Source organism: Rhipicephalus sanguineus, chromosome 9 (assembly GCF_013339695.2).
Source record: "Rhipicephalus sanguineus isolate Rsan-2018 chromosome 9, BIME_Rsan_1.4, whole genome shotgun sequence".
In the NCBI taxonomy this organism is placed as follows: Eukaryota; Metazoa; Arthropoda; class Arachnida; order Ixodida; family Ixodidae; genus Rhipicephalus; species Rhipicephalus sanguineus.
In genome coordinates this window covers 9307082-9329474 of record NC_051184.2, presented here as the reverse complement: position 1 = coordinate 9329474, position 22393 = coordinate 9307082, and the positions used below count along the sequence as shown (strand labels likewise).

The 22393-nt window shown below is 45.6% G+C and overlaps 1 protein-coding gene across 1 annotated transcript in view; it reads right to left on the bottom strand.

Moving 5' to 3' along the window:
- Positions 1-22393, bottom strand: part of LOC119404339 (pyrokinin-1 receptor-like) — a 343661-nt gene that overhangs the window by 147792 nt on the left and 173476 nt on the right. The gene's annotated exons all lie outside the window — the stretch shown is intronic.

The following is a 22393-nucleotide window of genomic DNA, read 5'->3' as shown; positions in this document are numbered from 1 at the left end:
AACAATTTAATCAAACGAGTGGAAAACTAACACAGGGCCGCCCTAAGAAAATCTGAATTTTCAACAATGTTTGTCACGCTATTCTAAGTACAAAGTATTCGCAAGTTCGTTTTTTTATAAACATTACGTACTCCTATATATCCCATGTTTTACTTCGTACTACCACAAATAGTAAATACACTCGCCTGAGATGTTTAATTCTTAGGTTACAACTTGGAGCTCGTAGTCAAATTTTATATTTATGTCTATTGCTTATGTGCTACACGTAGTCCTTAATTATTGTCACAGACTTCATAGTTCTTAAGATACTTTTATCAGCATTTTGTTTCGCATTTATGCGCCCTCCTGAGTGAAATTTTTTCGCCAATAGAGCTATTGTTAATGTAGCTGACTCATCATAGACAAAAATTACCAAAGATTCGGCCGCAGAATAGTAATTTCCTTATATCCTGGATTCACGGCGGGGTTTTAATGTACTGGCATAAACCGAGATTGGTGAAAACTACTTTCCTAAGCGTAAAAGAAGTCGGAAAAAAAGCTCGTCTCTTCTTCTGTGAAATTCAAACTTAACTCTTTTTTCCCCCAGATGATTTAATATTGTATAAAAGACTGTCATCCATTAGGCTTGTGGCACCGTTGCGAATGTTCAATAGTTCCAGTTGTAAATTGCAGGTGGTCATTGTAAATATACGTATAAAATTCCGGCACCCGTGTAAAGACCACTTTTCTTTTAGCACGACGCTGGATTTCGCGGAGTATTCGCTCAATTGTTACAATTCTGGCTAAAGCGAATTAAGTTTTCATCACTGCTGGGGGTTGAAGTTCTCCCAGTATTGCACAAGGTAACAACCTGAAACAAGGATATTTCCATTCGATCATGATAGGATTCAAGGTACAAATTAAAAGCGACTGGTGGGCTGTAAATATTTAAGTGAACAGGAACATGTGAAAGAGAAGCACAAGAGAGAACCTGAAATTCTATGAAGGCGGCTAACAAAAGCGCGTGCCCAATAGCGCAAGCACAGACGACGTTAAACGTACCACTGAACTAAAACCCATCGCCAGGCACTTTGGATCAAAAATAAGCATACGATGAACGAGTGTGGTGTCTGGTCTTTAGAATTTACGCACTCATACGTATGTCAATTCTTCTAAGAATTCAAATAAGGTACAAGTTCGTGGGAAGACAGGATCTTGAACAGATGAAAAATCCTTGGAACACGGGGCGTCGTTGCAACCGACGTTTTGAAAAGTGGACTTGTCTTCTTGTTGCAGCCTTCAAGAAGACAAGACCGCTTTTCCAAACGTCGGCTCTAACGACACCCCTTGTTCCAAAGATTTTTAATTTCTTCTAAGAATGCCTCTCTACCGTGAAGTATTTAACGGCATCTTGAATCAATTCGAAGGTTCTTGATTCTGTGTTTGAAAGCTCAATGACCGAGCAAGAACCTGTAACACACTGTGTTAGAAGTGGGCAACAATGCAAGGACGAGACAAGTAGACTGAGACAAAAATGGAGGAGCCAAACGGCTTGTATGGTCCCTGCGTTTTTACCCGTTTCTTCTAGTGTGCACCAACCAGCCCAAGTTAACACATTATTACGCTGTATGACTTTATTTTGCACATGTATCTGTTACGCACACAGCTGAGAGTGGCAGTATTGGAAATAAATAAGATACAGTAACTGATGACAGTTAGTAAACCTGACCTCATACTTTCAACATTCCGCTTATGAAATAGTATTCGCTCAGCTCATTGGCTGTTAGTACAACAATCACTATCAAGCATGGCGGTGTCTCCACCTCCAGCCAACGAGCTGAGCAAACACGGTTTCATAAAAGCAATAGTGCAAGCATGAGGTAAGGCGGGTTTGTTCTTAAGGGAACGCTCATTCGTTGCAGATGTGCGTAACAATTAAACTGGACGTGGTTCGCTGACATGGGCGGTACCTAATTCAGTTACATCAAACCCGGCGCTGGTTGGTTCTGCGTGGAAGGAACATAGCGCTGTTTCTTCAACGGGTACAAAGTTAAAAGCTCGTCCTTGTCGTTTTATTTGGTTGTCTTCGACTCAAGAAGTGATGCTGTTGTTCTCAAACTACTTTAGTTACTTTTTTTGACTAAATTGATCCCTGTTCGTCAGCTTAAACTAAAGCCCTTAATTACAGAGTCCCTTATAACCCACCTTGCACGTTCAGGACACAAAGCCCTAGAATTTACCTCTGGTAAATAATGCAGACTGCTGTATTACAGCTATATCAAATTACAACTCATGGAAACTCCAGAAGAAGCACTAGGAACTTTTTCTGCCACACTATTTTTTGCGAATGCTCCGCAGACACACCTTTCTGAACTTTACATATAAAAAACCTCCGCTTCCTTTTTTTTTTTTTTTTGACGTCAGTAGGCGGAGCCCTTTGTTTACTTAAAAATAGCGTTCTTTTACTTTTCGACTTCTTCGCTCAATGTTAAACGTCGGGCGTGGCACCGATTCTTCTCGAAATTCTCGATTTGAATTTCAAAGCCGCAGCCAGGCTGCGGCATAGCTTGCATGCCAATGGAGGAGCCAGGCAGCAGAAGCCATTTCGTCACGCGAAATGCCGCCTGCGCAAACGGAATTGTAGCAGGACGCTGGCCTCTTTCCTTGATTTATCTTTATTTATTTCGACGCGCACTGTGGTCTTGCACCAGTTGACAGATGTTCCTTACTTAGGTAGCAGCTAGGCGTCGCAATCAACTCTTTCGATTCGGCACGTGCCTGCCGGTTGCGAAAGATCATTGGTTACTCAGCTGCTCAACCGGTCGTGCTAAAAGCGTGCATTATTGGGAAACCTAGAGCAAACGCTGGTGTGGCGGCGGCGCGGTGTGGGAGCGTGGTGCGAGGGGTGCGAGGCACTGCCAAAAGGGAGAGGCACTGCCACATTGGCGAGGTAAATAAATACGCCACGGTGCATGCGCCTTTCTCCTAGCGGTAAAGTCGCGAGACGCCTCTTGATCTCGGAGGCTTTTGTTCTGGTCATACAGGTTGTCCCGGTAGTCTCGGCTTTACCAAAATGGCAGAGGACAGCACAGGAAAATGAAAATGTGGACTGCGTGGTCAAAACTGCATCACCGCAGGGCCAAGGGGTCGTTTCGTAGTGCAAAGGACCAATCGACGAAGTCGGTGTGACGTAACGTTTCCCGTGGGTGAGATTACGTCACTGCGCGGGCTAAAAGGACTGGTCAGGCGCAGGAGAGGGGGGCGGGAATTGTTCTTCGAAATGAAGCGCTTGCGCGGCGCGGAGCACAGTCATATTCCCAAAATGTTATCGCCATGGCCTTCTGCACTAATTAGCGAGCATGTTTGGGAAGTGTAAAAAAAATATCGGAGCCTGTTTACTGGCCCGATAAGCATACTCCGCAATATTTGAAAGTATTGGAATGACGAAAAAAGATTTAAAAAGCTGTAGGAAAGAAACAGAAGTCCATGAGGAACCCAACGAATTAAAAGAACACAATTTAGTTAAGGGAGAAACAGTGAACCGTTCTGAACATGCTCTAAGCACACGTTATGCACCGAAACTGCGGGCGCATCGCTTACCTAAAAAAATCAGTTAGTACGTCAATGTAAATTAACAAGCAAACGACAAATGAACAAAGTTCTGAAATTGTCGAATAAACCTACAACGCCTATTTACTCTCTTGCCGGCATCTGCAGTAACCGGTATTGGCTGCGGCCAGCGTCGTGAGGGCTTCATTGCACAGCAGGTTTGCTTCCTCTCATAAAGGATGTGCATGCGGCGGTGCACGCTTTACAAGCACACAGTACATGCCACGTGCGCGTGTGCGTGTGCGTGTGTGTGTGCGCGTGTATGCGTTGACCAACTTATTGTGCCTTATATCATTGATAATACAAGTAAGGGCGAATTCGGCAGTATACAATGCGACGACGACTCTGCTTTGCATCGACGAGTCAGGCTACAATACAGCACACGTGCGCTCATATTGCATAACTAGTATGGCAGTCTTCTTTCTGACTTTCACACGTAACAGAGAGAGAGAGAGAGAGAGAGATAAGATTCTTTAATATAATGCCCGGAGAGGTTAGCCTGGTTTGTCGCCTGGCTTGCTACTCCAGGTGTCCGGTGATTATGGTATATACAATGATCACATATATACCATATACACACAAATAGTACACACAGTCACAAACACACATATATACACGTAACAATAGATTTGTTTTCTCTGCGGCGTCTATATTCTGTGCCACTTCTCAATTTCCACGGTATTGTAATAAGTCACTATCCCTCAAGAGGAAGGTATATAACAGCTGCATCTTACCGGTACTTACCTACGGAGCAGAAACCTGGAGACTTACAAAGAGGGTTCAACTTAAATTGAGGACGACGCAGCGAGCGATGGAAAGGAAAATGATAGGTGTAACCTTAAGAGACAGGAAGAGAGCAGAGTGGGTCAGGGAACAAACGGGGGTTAAGGACATCATAGTTGAAATCAAGAAGAAGAAATGGATATGGGCCGGGCACGTAGCACGTCGGCAGGATAACCGGTGGTCATTAAGGGTAACTGACTGGATTCCAAGAGATGGCAAACGCGTGAGGGGGAGACAGAAAATTAGGTGGGTAGATGAGATTAAGAAGTTTGCAGGTATTACGTGGCAGCAGAAAGCACAGGACCGGGTTGATTGGCGGAACATGGGAGAGGCCTTTGCCCTGCAGTGGGCGTAGACAGGCTGATGATGATGATGATAATAAGTCAATTTTACAGTGATAGATATGTTCCGCAGGGGCCTTTTATCGCGTATAATCGGCCACTCACCTTTTAGCAGACGGCCTTTTGAAAAGTTCCCTGCCCCGCACTAAAGAGCATCGCATTATTCTTCATATAATTATGTGAAGCGGCAGATAGCGCTTTCAGGCTCGCAACGCTCTAACAAATAAAATTTTATGCTGTTACTACAATAACATCTCAGACCTCCTCTCCTATTTCGAAATGTGTCCTAGCCTATTAAAACATATTAGACTCTGTTGCATAGAGTATCAATACTGCATGCGTTATCACTGAATTTTCGGGATGATAAAAATTAGATTCAGGGGCTCCAGAATTCTTGAATCTCTAATTTTATCATCCCGAAAGTTCAATGATAACGCATTTTTTTAATACACTGTGAAGCGACGAGGCTAAGCCCGGACACACTTAAGCGATCAAAAAATGGAAATCAGAAATTATCATTCCGGCATAGAAAGAGTTATCGCTAGTCACACTCGAAAGGTCGCCGTTAATTTCAAAACGCTTTTGTTTGCATAGACGGCTTGGAAATCTGATTATCAATCTTTTCGTTTTAGCCCGGGTTCTTAAGTCCGTATTCTAGCCTCCCCTGCTTTGTCACTCATTGGCCAAGTTTGACCTACGCGCCGTAAGACTCCAAATAATCATCTTCCAGTGACCTATTACTCCTTAACGTTCGGCATTTATTTACCAATTTTTACGAACTTTCCTACCGTCAATAACGCGTCTCTGTCTAGGCCTCGCTACATATATTTCTTATTATTTTTTATGCTCATTACTCATAATTATCTCTTGTTTTCTGTACCTTCTTTTTTTTCATTAGGTCAGTCCTTTCGTCTTCGACTCACTGTTTTCCTTCTTTTCCTTTTTCGCTCATGCCTCGCTTTCACTTTTTTTTTCTATATCTACTGTGACGTTCCTCGTTACGGACGTAGAGTGGCACATCAGTGGCTCGGTAAATGCGCAGCTTCCCTGCAATACGCACCGGCAACGATATAGCTCGCTCACGGTTACGTGAGCTCTTCTTCTCACGACACTGCCATCTTTCTTTGTATCCGCGTCTTTCTTACTCGCGGGCAAGATTCGATGCCCTGTCATGCCAGATGGCCTCAGCTCAGCTCCGAGGTAAAATCGCCGTTCTGCTTTCGTGTTTCTACATTTCTTCATCCGGGACGGCTAACGTGGTCTGTGCGTGGCCCCATCTCACACGTCTTTGATTGCACCTGCCCCGCTCTCTTTCTAATTGAGCGTCTTAATGAGTGCTGCCAGGATTGCTCGCCCGGCTGGAAACAATGGGCACGAAGTTCGTAGCACCGCTCATTAGTGTCTCTCCCAGCACGCCAACTGCTCAAGCAACGTCGGAAACTCGAAGAAGAACGTCGCGTTTTCGCCTCAGTAGTTTCCACTGCTTATCGTTTTTCTTGCTTTTTTTTTTCTTGAACGCCATCGTATATAGCTTCTTTTATATTCTAAATTGGCCATGTTCTTATACAACAGAGTGACTTACACTTTAACTTAAAGCATTTACTGTAAGTTCTTAATTCGTTCATAGGAGTACTCAACTGACTGATTCAGTATGAGCGGGTCCTAAAAAAACTCCGCGTAAGACAAACCTACGATTTAAAAACATTTTTTTTACGCTGAGATAAAAGCTATCTCGTAAATGCAGCGGCTGTCATACGGAAAGCCATATTGGGTAAGTATGTTTATTCAGTTATTATAACTTTCCAGGCACTGGACTTTTATTTTTTACCAGATCATATAACTTTTAACATTATTTGACGTATAAGCAGCGCATAACCACGAACTGTCTAGAGAAAGAAAGACAAGACGGGCGCTGAATTTCAACTTGTTTTACAGAACGGGAACACTGGCAGTCAATAACAGTGCAGAAGCCACACGCAAAATCGGGAGTGAGCTCGCATCTTCTTCGATGGCTAGCGAGGTAGCTGGGACATGCAACAGCGCGCTGCGAAATTTTTTACCATCTGTTCAAAATGAATCCATAGTCCTGTGCTAAGGAACTCGTGATGACTTTATTGTCATTTTGGCAAGTGAGACATGTTTTTTTCTTCGATTTTTTGAAGTAATCATGACGTGAAAGTATTATTTCAAGGTATCGGACATTGGGTTTCGCATGTAAGACGTTAAGATATTTCGCTTTCTTCGCTCCTGTTAAATTTAAATTTCAATCCGGCGCTATGGTATAGCGAGTATACGGTGTTCGGCTGCTGAGACGAAAGTCGCGGGTTCGATCCTGGCCGCATAGGTCGCATTTCGATGGAGGCGAAACGCTCGGGGCCCGCATACTGTGCGATATCAGTGCACTTTAAAGAACATTGTCTAAATTCCAGGAGCCCTCCAGTACGGCGTTCCTCCTAACCATATCGTCGTTTTGGCACGTAGAACCCCACAAATTATTATTTAGGTTTTCTTTGGGAACCCGCGCTGTCAAGGTCTCCTACCCACGACCTTGAAGTGAGCAATAGGACGCCATTGTTGCCAGGCCGCCGCAGTGGCTAGAGGGTCCGTCGCTTCGATTCCGACTCAATTCTTCCCAAGAAATATCGCACGCCGTTTGCGCCGTCGCCTGCACATTACCCCGCCTGTACTCCCACAGTTGCCACCCTCTCTCTCCTTCTTCCTTCTCGCGCCTTTACTCACACTTAACGATCCCATTGAACGCGCTCCCATGCTGCGCGTATGGCAGGCAGCCAAACGCATCCTTATCTGTCGGGGCGGCGACATGCAAACGGAGCGTCCCTTTTGTTTGGCACTCGCACGTGTTTCGCCTCGCTGGTTGCGTGGGTTGCTCGCGATGGGATCCAGCGTGAAAAACAGGCGTCCGCTACTGCTGTTCGTCGTTGAGTTGCGGGCTCTCCGACTGAAATGGCTCGCTGTAGTGCCACGATGTGATTGCGCAAAGCGAAGGACAAGCTGACAGCTTAGTACCATTTCTGCCCACTTTATTCCATATATGCGCGACTCAATTTATTTGAGCAAGATGACATCGACGACATCAAGGACGATATGGTCAAACAAGCCTGCGTATTGCAGTAAATTAACTATGACACTACTTTATTGTTTCATACCTAGGGCTATAATAAAACAGAATACGACTGTCGAAATGGGCGTTCGTTGCTTACTTTCACTATTATAGGCTTTCATCGTTACCAAGCATGACTACATATGCGCCTGAATTGTACCACCAGTACTTGCTGTCGGCACGTTTTTTTATTGATATGATGTGAATGAGATGATGGCGCACAAATAAGTCGCCGGCTACTCCTTAGCTCTTTAAAGAATCGAGCATACAACACTGCGGCTAAACATAGAAATAGCACGACACAGAAAAAAAATAAAACACACATACACACGTATGTCAAAGAACAGCATTATGACGTAAAAGAAAATGTCTGTGACGCATTTAATAAAGTTCCAGAAGTCTCCAGTAATGTTGGAGATGAATTCTCACATGTGGGCGACGTACGAGTCAACGTGTCATGATAACTACGGCATATATACAGGGTGTTTCAAGAAATGTGTCCAACCTTCTAAAAAAATCAGGAAAATGCGATATTTGCTCGGGCCTTTCAGAATTGCTTTTTCTGTAGCGGCAGGAATCTTAAGGTAGTTAAGGACATCATTTCGGACAGTAATTAAGAAAGTTACATTAATTACCTTTTTAATTAGTGGAGTTAGGTGATTGTGTCAAATGGGAGAGTTGAAGTTCTTCATGCGAGGAACCCATCCGAGCTTTGAGATTTCGAAAAAGCGTCCTCTAGTAATTGTTGTGGCGTAATGAAATTCAACGAAATTCAACGGCTTTCATAGCGAAAGCCATCGAATTCGGTTGAATTTCATTACTTCGTAATTATTACTGGAGGCCGCTTTTTCGAAATATGAATGTTGGGATGGGTTTCTGGCACGAAGAACTTCAATTGCCCAATTTGACACAGTCACATAACTCCACTAATTAAAAAGTTCATTAATTTAACTTTCTTAATTACTGTCTCAAGTCATGTCTCTAACCATCTTAAGATGCCTAGCGCTACAGAAAAAGTCATTCACTCATTTTGGACGTCTCAGAAGAATATGGCAGTTGCGTTCTTTCATGTTTCTGTTTAGGTTTCGCCATTGAATTTGGTTGAATTTCATTACTTCGTAATTATTACTGGATGTCACTTTTTCGAAATCTCAAAGTTGGGTTGGGTTTCTGGCATGAAGAACTTCAATTCTGCCATTTGACACAACCACCTAACTGCACTAAATAAAAAGTTAATTAATGTAACATTTTTAATTACAGTCCCAAATTATTTCTTTAACCATCTTAAAATCCGTGCCACTACAGAAAAACCAATTCTAAAGGCAGCAATCAAATATTGCATTTTCCTGATTTTTTGAGAAGGTTGGACACATTTCTTGAAACACCCTGTGTATGTGTATATATATATATATATATATATATATATATATATATATATATATATATATATATATATGTATATATATATATATATATATATATATATATATATATATATATATATATATATATATATATATATATATATATATATAAATTAGACATACATAGTACAATAACTGACCTTAAAATAATAGTCCAAAAAAAAAGGCAGGAGTCAGGGGAAGATGGAAGGTTGTGATGAAAAATTCGTAAACAGGGCGTGTGCTGCAGCCGCCGTTTCGACTAGCAGACTTGTCTTTACAGTCTTCAAGAACACAATGAGAGTGGTATTTTGGGCTTCTTGGTATAGCATGATAATTGTTGGCAGCGCTGGCTAAGGACAAGGACAAAAGGAAGACACATTCGACACCACAGGTAGCGCTACATTTCTTTTCATTACTCATGAACGGGCACAAAAATAGACGATCTTCAATGACTCAAAGTTGGCACTGCAATCCCTTCTGTCACCTTTACGCCGCGGCCCGCACGAGCAACTGGTATTTGAGAGTGCTGAAGAGACGCACCATTCAATTGAGAAAGGTCATGACACAATTTTCAGTGGCTACCAAGTCACTGTGGCATTATCGGCAATGAACGGGCCGATCAAGCTACCCGTTCAACCCATACAGAAAGCAGTCAAATAATAATACCGCTCTCTAGGACTGACGCTGCATGGAAGCTCCACGTGCTTGCTCGTCAATGCACCACGTCGCAATGGAACGAGCCGCACTTCAAGCATGCGCGACTATGTTCCCTGGACCCAACTCTCAGCCTTCAAATTCCTCCAGGCCTTCGCCGAGGTGACGCTACCCTTCTGTGCAGGTTATGGTTGGGTGTTGCATTTATGCACGCGTACGCGTGCCGCACAGGAATGGCCGAGACCGCATCATGTGACCACTGCGGCAGTGATGAAACTATTCAACATATTCTGTGCGACTGTCCATAGTATTGTTCACACAGACAGTCACTTTGCAACGCGTTCGACAAATTGGAAGACCGAACTCTGTCAGAAGAAAGAATCATGCGCCATCGACCGGACCCAACGTCACAGAAAAAGGCTGTGCAAGCGCTACGGCGCTTTCTGCGTTCAACCGGTCTCTCAGAACGGCTCTGACTAAACCGCCATGCGCGCGCGCGCGCGCGCGTGTGTGTGTGTGTGTGTGTGTGTGTGTGTGTGTGTGTGTGTGTGTGTGTGTGTGTGTGTGTGTGTGTGTGTGTGTGTGTGTGTGTGTGTGTGTGTGTGTGTGTTTGTGTGTGTTCACTTTATCCCTCTCTCTGTTCTCTTACACCTATTTCCCCACCCTTGTGCAGGGTAGCAAACCGGTCACTCGCGCCAGGTTATCCTCCCTGCGTTTCCTTTTCGTCTATTTCTCTCTCTCTCTCTCCAAGAATACGAGTCCGCTTGCCGACACGTCGGCTCCAGCGACTCCCAGTGTTGACGAATGTTTCATCCCTTAAAATGATGGTCATCTCTATGCGAAGTGCTTGGTCGAGGGGTCCGAGATGCCGACGTACGAATGCCTAGCCGCGGTTTCGTGCGTCAGCGCGATGTTCTTATTCGTACATTTCGAGGCACCGACAATGCGCGAAGTTCCTAGCAGTCAGTGCACGGTGTCCGTTGTAGTGCAGTCTGAGGTGTCGATACGCGAAATGTTTATCCCTCTGGTGCGAGGAGCCCGCGTGCGATGACCTTGATCGCGCCGGTCAAGGAGCCGATGCGTGTTATTTCTCGCGGCAATTCTCAGAAGCCGACTTCGACTCATAAAACATTTTTGATGGCTCATAAAACATTTCCAAACTTCTACGGTTCCAAAAAAGCACGCTCTGAGCATGTTTTCACATTTTGGGGCGTTGGAATAATCTAAATATTAAAGGTGCCTTTCTAATACATCGAATACCAAACTAACTGATTCGAATATTCGACGAATATTCGCACGCCACTACTAATTATTCCTATTCACTGTCAAACTACTATCAAACTACAGCGGCGCCGCTGGCGTTCAAGCGTGCGCTGGCGTCCCAAACGTGCAGCGTGATCGGTTTATGTGTATCAAACGTGAGACCTGCGTGACGCCAACGCGAGACTGCGTGACAACAGCATGAGACCTGAGACGCCGACAGAGCGGTCCTTTAAACTGCTCCGCAGTTAATATAGTTAGCCAGCGCCGTGTTTGTGTCCTCTGGTCTTCGTCTTGTTCGAGCGCTGTTTATTCGTCCAAGCTTCACTTCAGTCATTCTATTTTTCACCGGCCTTCGTTGCAAACATTAGCACTAGAACAAACTGCTGATTCGAAACACCTACGGTAACTTGCTGAGCACAAACTTGTAAACACAAGGATAAACCACACTTTCTTTCCTCTCGTTAGAGACGCTCTGTTTGGTCTAAGCCTTTCTCCTAGCTCGCTTTCATCTGTAACAAAATCGAAGAAACACGGGCGCGGGATTCTGAAAGCAAACCGGCAACGGGGCTTCGTGCCTTTCGTGTGCGAACTTATACCGGGTGCTCCTCCGGGGTGGAGCGGGCCCGACGCTTACAGGCGCGATCCTGAAGAATTGTTCCGGAACCACGATTTCTCGGGGCAATGGTTTCTGTGCCGGGCATTATCCGTTCCAGTTCCCACCCGCTTTCCCGTCCCTAACCTTTTCCTTTTGCTTCGTGTTTACTTCTCCTCACTGGATCCACCCAGACTCGCCCCGCCCTTTTACGTCAGTGGCAAGAACAGATCCGGTTCTTCCTCCCCATCAGCCGAAGGGAGTTACGAACATGTAAAGAAAAAGGCAGCAATTCGACTAGCAATCGTAATATTGCGGCACTCACGCACAGACGCACATGAGCGCGTGTTCGCCAGTACAGGCTTTGAGCGAGAGATCAAGGGAACGCAGGCTGGGAGTCTTTTGTTTTTAACTCTGTGGAAACACCGCCCGCATTCTTGTGAAAGTATTTTTGCGTATTGTAGTCATTTCTCGTTCGGATGCCTTTCCCCAGCGTTTGTATGCTTTTTTTTTTCTCGCGAGGCACTATCTGAAATGATGGATCGCCCAGAATTCTTGGCGGAGCCTTCTAGGCATTCACCACAGGCGAATGGGTGACGTGGTATGGTGTGGGGATGATGGGAGGGGGGCTCTGCGATGACTGTTATCTTTTGTGTTTGCATAATTGAACGTGGTAGGTTCGCATTTTTTATTCCTAGAAAGAAATGTTGGATGGCCCAGGAAGAACTATTGCGGATCTAAGGATACCACTTTTATTGCATTAGAGTGTCCGCCATGTTTGAAGGATCTCAGTCAAGCGCACGCGCTAGTGAGCATGTACTGCTACACGCATAGCATAACTTATCCACGCTCAAGGCACACTATCACAAATATCCTGAAAAAACTCGTACACTAACTGAGATGCATTGTTGCACGTTACAGTACGATACAGGAAAGAAAAGAAGCATGAAAAGCAAACTTACAGGTTTCGCAACAATACGGTGGTCGATATTGCTGCTCTACCCAAGAGTTAGGGAAAATGGGAATAGAATGAGGTACTTATTACTGTACTTACAACCTCTATAGCATACAGCGTTTGCATCCGCTGACTTCCACTTTTAGTTAGGTACAGAATGAGGAAGAGTTGGTAAATAGTGCATGAATGAACATGTAAAGCAGGATGATGAACTGTTTTTGAGGCTGATGCACTGCTACAGCGGCTGTAGATGACGACTAGATTTCGGTGTCACATAGGGATGTGGCAACGGTCCCACAATTTTCGTCATTGAAAAGATTTCCAAATTGAAGCAGTGCGCAGTTATGAATTAGACACCTCTGCCCTATAAATACGAATATTGGCGATAATGTTGACCTACGTTAAATATGTCTAATAATACGAGTCATTCACAAAATTCAGTGAAAGAAAAAGGTAGCGCTGCATTTCCTTTCGACAAACAAGTATAAACATAGCGTTGTTTCTCCAGTCATAGGGCGGCTAATTTACAGCATATTCTGTACGTATTTAGCGTGATATTGTAAAGAGGGTAGAACACATCGTTAGCCTCTTCGGCTGATCATGAGCGCAACAACTAGTTCTTCTCTCACAGAATTTGGACACGTGTTTTCCACTGATTGTCTCAGATTCAACAAAAAAAAAAACGGTAACCTGTACGTTAACATTATGTTCTATTGATCTATTTTGCCCTGGGTTAGAGCCAACCTGGCACTAACGAGCATCTCTGTTCGTTATACTTCATAATATCAATGCTACTAGGTTATCATATTCCTAAAATGCAAAGGTAACCAGCCTGAACCGATGTTCTAGTTTAGATTAGCAATGTTAATTAGGGCTCCGAATGAGCGCCGTACTTTGCGGATTGTGAAATATCCATAACCTACACGGATCGTGGGATGCAGTCCCAGCAATCCATAGAAAGAAGCACTTCCTGTGGGCTGGGAATGTGCGAGAAAAAAAATATTCGCATTCCAATCCGCCCGTCAGTTTCATTTCAGGAGTTCGTTAGCGTGCAGCTAATAACGGGGGCCGTGGTAATGAGAATCTATAATATGCCAGCTAGCTTGTCCTCGGGCGCGAACTTCGCGATTGTTTTCTCATTAGGAAGAGAGAATCCAGCTTAGGCGCCTTAATTCTTGGCTGCGTATGTGCTGCAAATGAGAATGAAGGAGCGAAAGCCCGTAAGCTTAACTTACTCTCTTTTTTTTCTGATTGCTGGCTGATACTTGCAGTGTTGTGCCTCGGGCTACCCACCAAGACTTCTGTATCACCGAAAGGAACCCACCAGACGTTCCTTCCTTCCTTTTGAACGAGGCAACTCTCAAACCTCGCAAATGCGGGCAGTCTTTCTACATTTTTTTCTTCATCAAGCAAGATGATCCCTTGTGTCGTTATCAAGCTGAACTCATACATCAACTTTGTGACTTTCGGCACTGCGCCAGCTGTAACTCCACAATTTCGAATGTATCATCCTTGATGGAACTTGATGCCTTCATTCTGAGTTAAGCTCTGCAAACTGGATGACGAACCTCTCCCAGCGTTCTTGATACCTAAGGGAGAGTTTTAGATGCGAAAGCATCTTATGCACGGGGCAGTGTCAATTCGGCGGCGTGCGCACCCGTACTGCGCATGCGCCCCTCTCCTCGCGTGAGCGCGAGGAGTGGGGGAGAGTTGGCTCCTTCGCAACGGCGCTATGGACGCTGGCGAAGCTGAACGTAAACGGCAACGCCGGCAAGCGAATCTCGAAGCTGCAAGGCTGCGAAAGCGCGCGTTCGCTGTGCTTCCGTCATTCTCTCTCTGTGAAACGGTGTGCGAAACGCCATGAACAACGTCAACGTCGGCGCTAGTTGCAGCGCCACCGCCACGGCGCCACCGTTGCCGCGACACCGCCGAACATAAACGTCAGCGTCGGCAAGCGGTAATCCAAACGCCTCGACCACCACTGTCTCATAAGTCACATAAGAGAAACGGAAACTGGATGCGCACCTCCCGCGATGCTTTCGCATCCCACCATGGCTTCCCGTAGGGGGAGATGATGTGCAATTTTTTGAAGAGCTGAGCTCTTCAAGGTTTTCGTTGCGCCGGGCAGTGCGAGCAGTAATTATCATCATCATGAACCGGTACGCGCTTGCTTCGTCCTTTTCAACTCCTGCATGTTTCAATTTTACTGCAACGTAGCTTTTGTAGTTACTGGAATGGTGTTCTCGCTACTATTCAAAACAACGTTCGGGACGTAGGTTGATGAACGCACACTTATAGACCGGGACAGAGTAGGCAAGACGACACTACCGCTTTTGTCGTCTTGCTTACTCACTCTGTCGCTGTCTAAGTGTACGCTATTCCACTTACTTTATGTACAAACAAGCCGAGATGCTCATCTTGACGTTCGGGACTCAGCGATCAAACTCGACTGAGCCTCAAAAATTGCGTGTACCTGAGCTTCACTTTCTGCCACCTTTACTTTTTTATCTTCTACTGCTTGTTTATGCATCATCCTCCCTCAACGCAGCGTAGCAAAACTAGGCCCGACTTCGTTCGCCATCTTGCCTTTTCCTTTCCGTCGTTATTTCTCTCTCACTGCAGTCCCGTCACTTTGTTTGTTTGGTGAATTCCGCACTATCCTGACATCGCACGACTAAACGCGCAAGTAGAGATAACGAATTCCGTACCACACGATGTGTTTATCGGCACACGACGAGCTAACTGCACAACGAGGGTGCCGCACATTGTGTACGCATTTCTTGACAACAAAACAGAATGTATAAAAACCATTGCAACTTGCGCAGCAACAATTACCTTTCAACGATTTGTGTATCCTGATTTGAAAGGAGGTCGCTAACCATAAAGTTATAAGAAAAGTGCGAAATACGAATGTTATTGTTTACCTGTTAGCGCGGGCGTCTGAGTTAGGGCATTCATTCAGTGAATCCAAGCATGTTTAGCTTGAATTATTAAAGCAACACACTTTCCGGAACCCATATAGGATCCCCCTACACCCACCCTCCAGCCCCCAAAGAAAACTAAAAAAAATCGATGGAGCTTCTCTCTAAAGAATACGGAGAACAGTGTACTGACCTTTGCGATAAGGATACGTGAAAGGCATCTGGAAATACTGGGGTGTTTTCTATCATGCTGTTCCTTTTTTTTTCTTCTTGTGGGAAGGTGCAGCACAGGGTAATGCATACCGTTATTCGTCTTGCCTTTTTTGTTCGTTTCTTTTCTTTTGCATTTCGCAAATACGATGACCCTGACGAGCTTCCAAGGAAACGAACGTGTTCCGGTTTCCCGAACAAATCCCATTGAGCTAACGCTTGGTGCGAGCGCGGTGTCATTCGGGTGTGTGGATGCATACCGAGCCAGCGTGAACGATGCATCGCTTGGCAAGACAACCAACAATGTAGTACGGCACGGGATCCATGGCCATTCCGTGCGACTACGCCAACAAGAAACGGATACATCTGCTCTCCTTTATGCGCATGATGTGCTCTGCACCGATGCTCTGACATCTACACTGTCTCCAGAAGCGTACACTTTCGGACTCGCACACTATGGCCATTCGCTGTTGGCTAGGAACTATCTTCGACAGAAGTGTAGTTCCTCGTAGTCTGTATTCCACAACTCTTAGGATACATTTGGGCCGTTATTGTGGAACATTACTTTATTATTCCTGGCATCAGTTCTTTCTTTCTTTCTTTCTTTCTTTCTTTCTTTCTTTCTTTCTTTCTTTCTTTCTTTCTTTCTTTCTTTCTTTCTTTCTTTCTTTCTTTCTTTCTTTCTTTCTTTCTTTCTTTCTTTCTTTCTTTCTTTCTTTCTTTCTTTCTTTTTTTTTTTTTTTGGATGGCACCCACAAGTCTACTGACGTTTCTAAAACAGCTTTGCTCGCACTTGGCCTAGCCTGAGACGCTTGAGATCACCATGTTTTTATATAAGGCCTGAAGAGTCTTGCCACATGTGAAACCAAAACCGCTCACGCCCATAGATGTGTCTACATATACTCTGCTCAGTCACTTAAATTTGCACTGCAGTCAAATCATTCTGCGCGTACTTATAAGGAATCGTGACATCTAAATGCTGCGTGGCTCGAAGACTGCCATCGGCCCAAGCAGAGCTACCCGCTATTGTAACTCAGCGGATAAGGTGCTGCGCTGCTAAGACCAAAGGGTTCGGGTTCGATTCCCCACAGTGGGGACCGCACTTCGATGGGGGGCAGAAGAAGAAAAACAAAGAGCCGATTGCTTAGGTATAGATGCACGTTAAACAAGCCCAAGCGGTTAAATATATTCAGAGACTCCTGACTGCGGTGGGCCTCTTGATTATTTCATAGGTTTCAAGCATAAAACCCCGGAATTTTTATTTTCTATGCAGCGGTTCACCTTCCCGTTATGGCATTACCCTCTAAGAAAAAATCGAGCATTTGAGGAGTATTTCCTGCGACACAACTATAATCCTCATTGACCTCGCGTGTTTTGCTTGCGTTATCACCGCGGCCCCAGCACTTCCCGGTCACGAACAGCGAGCTATCAGCGTGACACGGCATTCTAGATATGAAAGTGGCGAGAGCCGGGTTTTCAAGAAATGAAACGCCAGCAAGCCAGGTGACGATTACAGTTGTGTGGCAGAGATACTCCCCAAGTACTCGAGTTTTTCTTAGAGTGTATATGCATACTTGATTTTATAAATATTTGCCAGACGACCCCACCTATAGACGTTGATCAATCATCCGCTAAATTGGAAAATTGAACGATGCAATCGAAGTGCCTACTTAATCCGCAATTCTTATTCCTCTTGCGACACCTTGTTCCGCTGTCCGCATTATGAACATACGAGTTGTCGTGCGCCAATCCCACTCGCAGCTTGAAAAAAGGAGTCAGGCGTGTAGTTCCGATTCCGAACGGACGCCGCCGCCACTCTGTCCCTCGACCAACCTTGTTGCATTAATCATGAGACGACAATGCGACTCTGCACTGAAAAGAAGAAAACTTCCATCTGATCCGACTTCCCTTCTGCCTATGGACGCCTGTGTGCTCTTCTATAGACTTGTGGGCGTGGCCGCCGCCTTCTTGCGCAAACGTTGTATGTGCGTGTTCGCAGGGGGGCACGCGAGAGCATTATCGGTATAGACGGGGGTGCTGGAACTAGGTTGTAGTTTACTTGGACCACTCGATCACGTTCCGATTGTCGTCAAAGAGTCTCCTTGTCGCGTCCAGTCACGTCTGTCTCCTTTCGGGCTCTCTGTGCCTTTTGTAATCGGCGTTACGCTTTGCAGTCGGTTTCTCGTTTCTTTAATCATGCGGGGCTGTCCGTCTGTGGGGTAACGTATGTACGGTTGTCGGTCACAGTGAAAAGAGTGGGTCGATCGCCCACCGACCCGGTGGTTTTCATTCGTGTCATCGAGGGGACGAAAACATTACTATCAGTATTATTGTGGTTGGTCCAATAGCTTTACTATAGCCTTATTGTCTATCGTGTGCCTCTATGTCGCTTTCCTGTTATCGTTCCTTCTGTAGATCCGAGGGAACGAAAGCAAAGCTATCTGTATTTTCGTGGTGAGCCCCACAAGTTTTCTATAGGGTTATTGTTTAGCTGTGAATTGTGAGCGTCTGCGCCATATTGAACCACACCCATTGGTGCAAAAGGGTTGTTGCTAAAATATTTGGTTGCGTAGAACATCAGTTAATAAAAAAGTACTACAGTAGCTTTTTTTTTTCTTTTTTAATTTCAGCGCTGACTGCAACGAAGAACATCGTTACGTGCTAAGTGTAAGGAAAAAAAACTGAGAATCATTAGCTTAAGACGACTCGAATGCTAAAGCCATCTTCATTTGCTTCTGAGGCGATGTATTTACCATCCCCCAGCCTCCCTCCGAAAGCGTTCTGCGCCTAACCTGGTTTTTCATTGCCTCCAGGATTGGAGGCAGCGCAAGCTTTCTGCGCCTCACCTGGTTCTGCACTGCCTCCGTGATCCGCCCACCTTTGACAAAGCGACAGTGCCATGTGATGACGTCATCATGTGACGTCATGACGACGGAATAGTGATTTCATGGTGATGTCACAAATTCTGGCTGTTTGTGGCGTCATGATGACGGCGTATGGTGACGTCATCGCGTGATGAGGATTTTCTTGAATCACTCGCGTTGCTGCCGCCAACGCGACACGCCAACGGTCAATTTTCGGGTTTGATAAGGTATCTAAGGCTTTCGCCTTAATAACACTATACGTCGCTGCTGCAGCGTCGAGTCCTTTATTTCCCACATACAATGGTGACATTGCGAATCGCTGGCACGCGCGGTATCCACTTCCGCGCACATAAGCGCCAGCTTAGCATACTCTGCGAACGATGTCGCGGACCAAATCACAGGCGTGTTGGTGCGCCGAGCGGAGTCCGAACGAGATCATTCCTCGCATCGCAGCTCTACGCCCCGCTGAAGCCGCTAACTCGGCACTTTCGATACAACGCGTCCGTTAGAGGCCGCGCAGTTGCCCTCTTGGCGTCGAAAGATAAACGCGGCCTACACAAAGGGCAGCGGATTATGTAGGCTTAATGGCCACAGGGATTAGCGCCCCAACGAGGCTTTCTCGCCGCCGCGTGGAAGGGATAAACATCAAACCGTTAGTCTTTTTTCTCTCTGACCGATAAGCAGCTCGCCTTCGCTGGGTCACGAAGCGACCTCGCGCTTTCTCCGCGTGCAACTGGATTCGGGTTTTATCTGCGGCGCGGGGCAACGCAGGCCAAAGAGGCAAGCCGAATCTCTCAACTCGGTCATCCTTGTGGACAGAAAATAAGTGCATAAGAAATTGAATGCTTATCAATTATCATTATTTGTGCGAATGCCATAACGGCAACTCGTCGGCATTCCGAAGGTCGCGGGATCGAATCCCGGCCGCGGCGGCCGCATTTTCGATGAAATCTTACAGACCTCTGTACTAAAGAGCCCCAGCTGGTCTAAATTTCCGGAGCCCTCCACCACGGCGTCTTTCATAATCATATCGTGGTTTTGGGACGTAAAGCCCCAATAATTATGTGCCAGGCGTCCCAACGCGCTCGCTCGCCCGAACGCAATTCATGAAGAAGCCATCAGCGCTGTAAAAACGCGCCAGGCGTCTGAACGCCTCTGCACACATCCGGTGCATTTAAAGACATTATATTCCACCTGACGTGGCATGCTCCTGCGTCGTAGTGGCTACAGGCTGTCGGCCTTCGGTATTAGAGGTCAAGAATGGAAATACCGCTGTTTGAGCATTGTAAGCTCTTTTATTTGTTTATCCGGTCACCATAAGCGCTTCACTGATGGCACTCGAGAGCTTGTGTGTGTCTGACGTCGCACCTTTAGGTGAATCGCACATGCGAAACCTGTCGTGCTGGCTGAAGAAATGCTATTACCGCATAAAACATAGTCATTAACATGAGCGGTGCTTTACGCATAAAGTTTGACAATCAAGTCTGGAGGAAGGTCGCGGGTTCGATCCTGGCCACGGCGGTAGCATTTCAGTGGAGGCTGAATGTCAGAGGCCCATGCACTGTGCGATGTCAGTGCACGTTTAAAGAGCCCCAAGTGGTCGAAATTTCCGGAGCCGTCCGCTATGGCGTGCCTCGTGATCATGTCGTGCATTTAACACGTAATACCGCAGATGTCTGGAGGGTGTTTGCCTCAATGTCGCTAGTGCTATGTGTTCAGAAAAAAAGAGATACCATTCATAGTCGGTAACAATCCAAGAAAAATGTCAGCTCCGCCCACCCCCCAAAAATTACGCGAGTGTTCCATTCAATTACCTTAGCCCTCGTTGGACGCTTGCTGATGGGGTCGTATGTTCTGATTCATAGCACAGGATTTGAGATGAACTACAAGGGACAAACATTACCACTCAGTTAACATGTCAATTGTCGCATGACATGCATGATTGCGAAAACGTAAAGTCTATCTTACCTTCCTCTGTGTTCCCCCTTCCCGAAGGAGAAGGCAGGCGTTGTGCCCCTTAAGGCGGCAGTTGTCAGCCGGTTCCCCCCCTATTTGATCTGTATCTGTGTTTTTTATTGTGAATAATAATAATAATAATAATAATAATAATAATAATAATAATAATAATAATAATAATAATAATAATAATAATAATAATAATAATAATAATAATAATAATACAAGCACATGACAGCTATGTACAATTGGTGTTGTTGTGGTGTAGGCAGTTTATGGCAAGGAAACGCGTGATACCGATGCTGTAGTTTCTTCAATTGCCCGTGATTTTTGCTGAGAAATTGAATGCTCCCAGAAAGGCCTACGACCAGGCACGTATACAATGTGGCCGCGATAGAGCCTGACCTAGAAGTGCGCTTTTTGTGTACGACCCGCTCACTTCTTTTATCGCCTCGGCAGCGGGTCAGGAGAGCATTTTCCGGGTAATTGATCATTCGCAAACCATTGGCGGTCTTCTGCTTGCTTCGACGGCTGTCTGCTGTTTCTCTCATCACTTGGATTCACGGGCACGTGCGGAAAGTCGGTCACTTCTTTTCGAGCAGCTTATCTAGGCTGGACACGTGCTTCTCATAACGTTGTCTGCTTATATGTCCACCATCGGCGTGATTCCAACGCTTATATTATTTCAATCGGACATAGTGCATAGAATAGTACGCTAGGCTGCTGCTTTTAAAAAAAAATTGCCATAGGCACCATTTCTACAGTGTTATATGTGCAATGTCTGCCACGACTCGCGACACATATTATACATCTATACGCACTTTGCGACCGCTCGAGCCGTGCTCGAATTTCTTATAAATTTACGCGTCAGCACCTCCAGCTACATCACATTCTTTGCACTTGCAATAGCGTGGCTACAGGGCTTTGCACACCACAAATTTACTGTTAGCGTCCTCAGTAGAATGCAAAGATGGGCTAGTTGGAATACTTGCATGATTGCCAACTAGCGCAATTCCATTCTACAGAAGACGCTAACAGTGGGTTTGTGGTGCGGAAAGCACGATAGCCACGCTATTGCAAGTGCAAAAAATGTGATGTAGCTGGAGGTGCTGACGCGCAAATTTAGAAGACATTCGATCCTGAATCTGCAATACTTGCATCAGACGAATCATGCAATACTTGCATGATTGATACGGCGCTAAAATACGAAGACGTATAACAGAGAGCATAGGACGAGTGCTGCTCTCGCCCTGTGCTCTCTCTTTCTCTGATACTGTGTGTGTTTGTGCTCATCACGTGTTTACGTCACGTGGATGTGTACAGCGTATGAGAGCCTTCCAGCGCATTATTGTTATCTGTAGTACCGTGCTGGGCGTATTGTCATGCCAACGCCTTCTCTGGCCATGCAAGCATCTCCACACTCTTATTCAAGTACCGTATAACGTCCGGCACATAAACGGCCCATTTTTATTCCGCCACAACGTACTGCATATAAGCGGCCCTTCGATCGCCATTAAGCGTGACAAATTCTGCGGTGACGGATTGGGCCCGCTATATGCGGCCGCGAGCGGTCGCAACGCTTATATGGAGCCCGAGGCGGAAATGGCTCGAGCGTACGCAACGCTTATATGGGGCCCGACGCGAAAGGCGGACGCAACGCTTATACACGGAGTCCCGCCTCCCTGACCTTCGCCTGTGTGAAATGCCACAAATACGTTTTATTTTTAATAAAAATTATG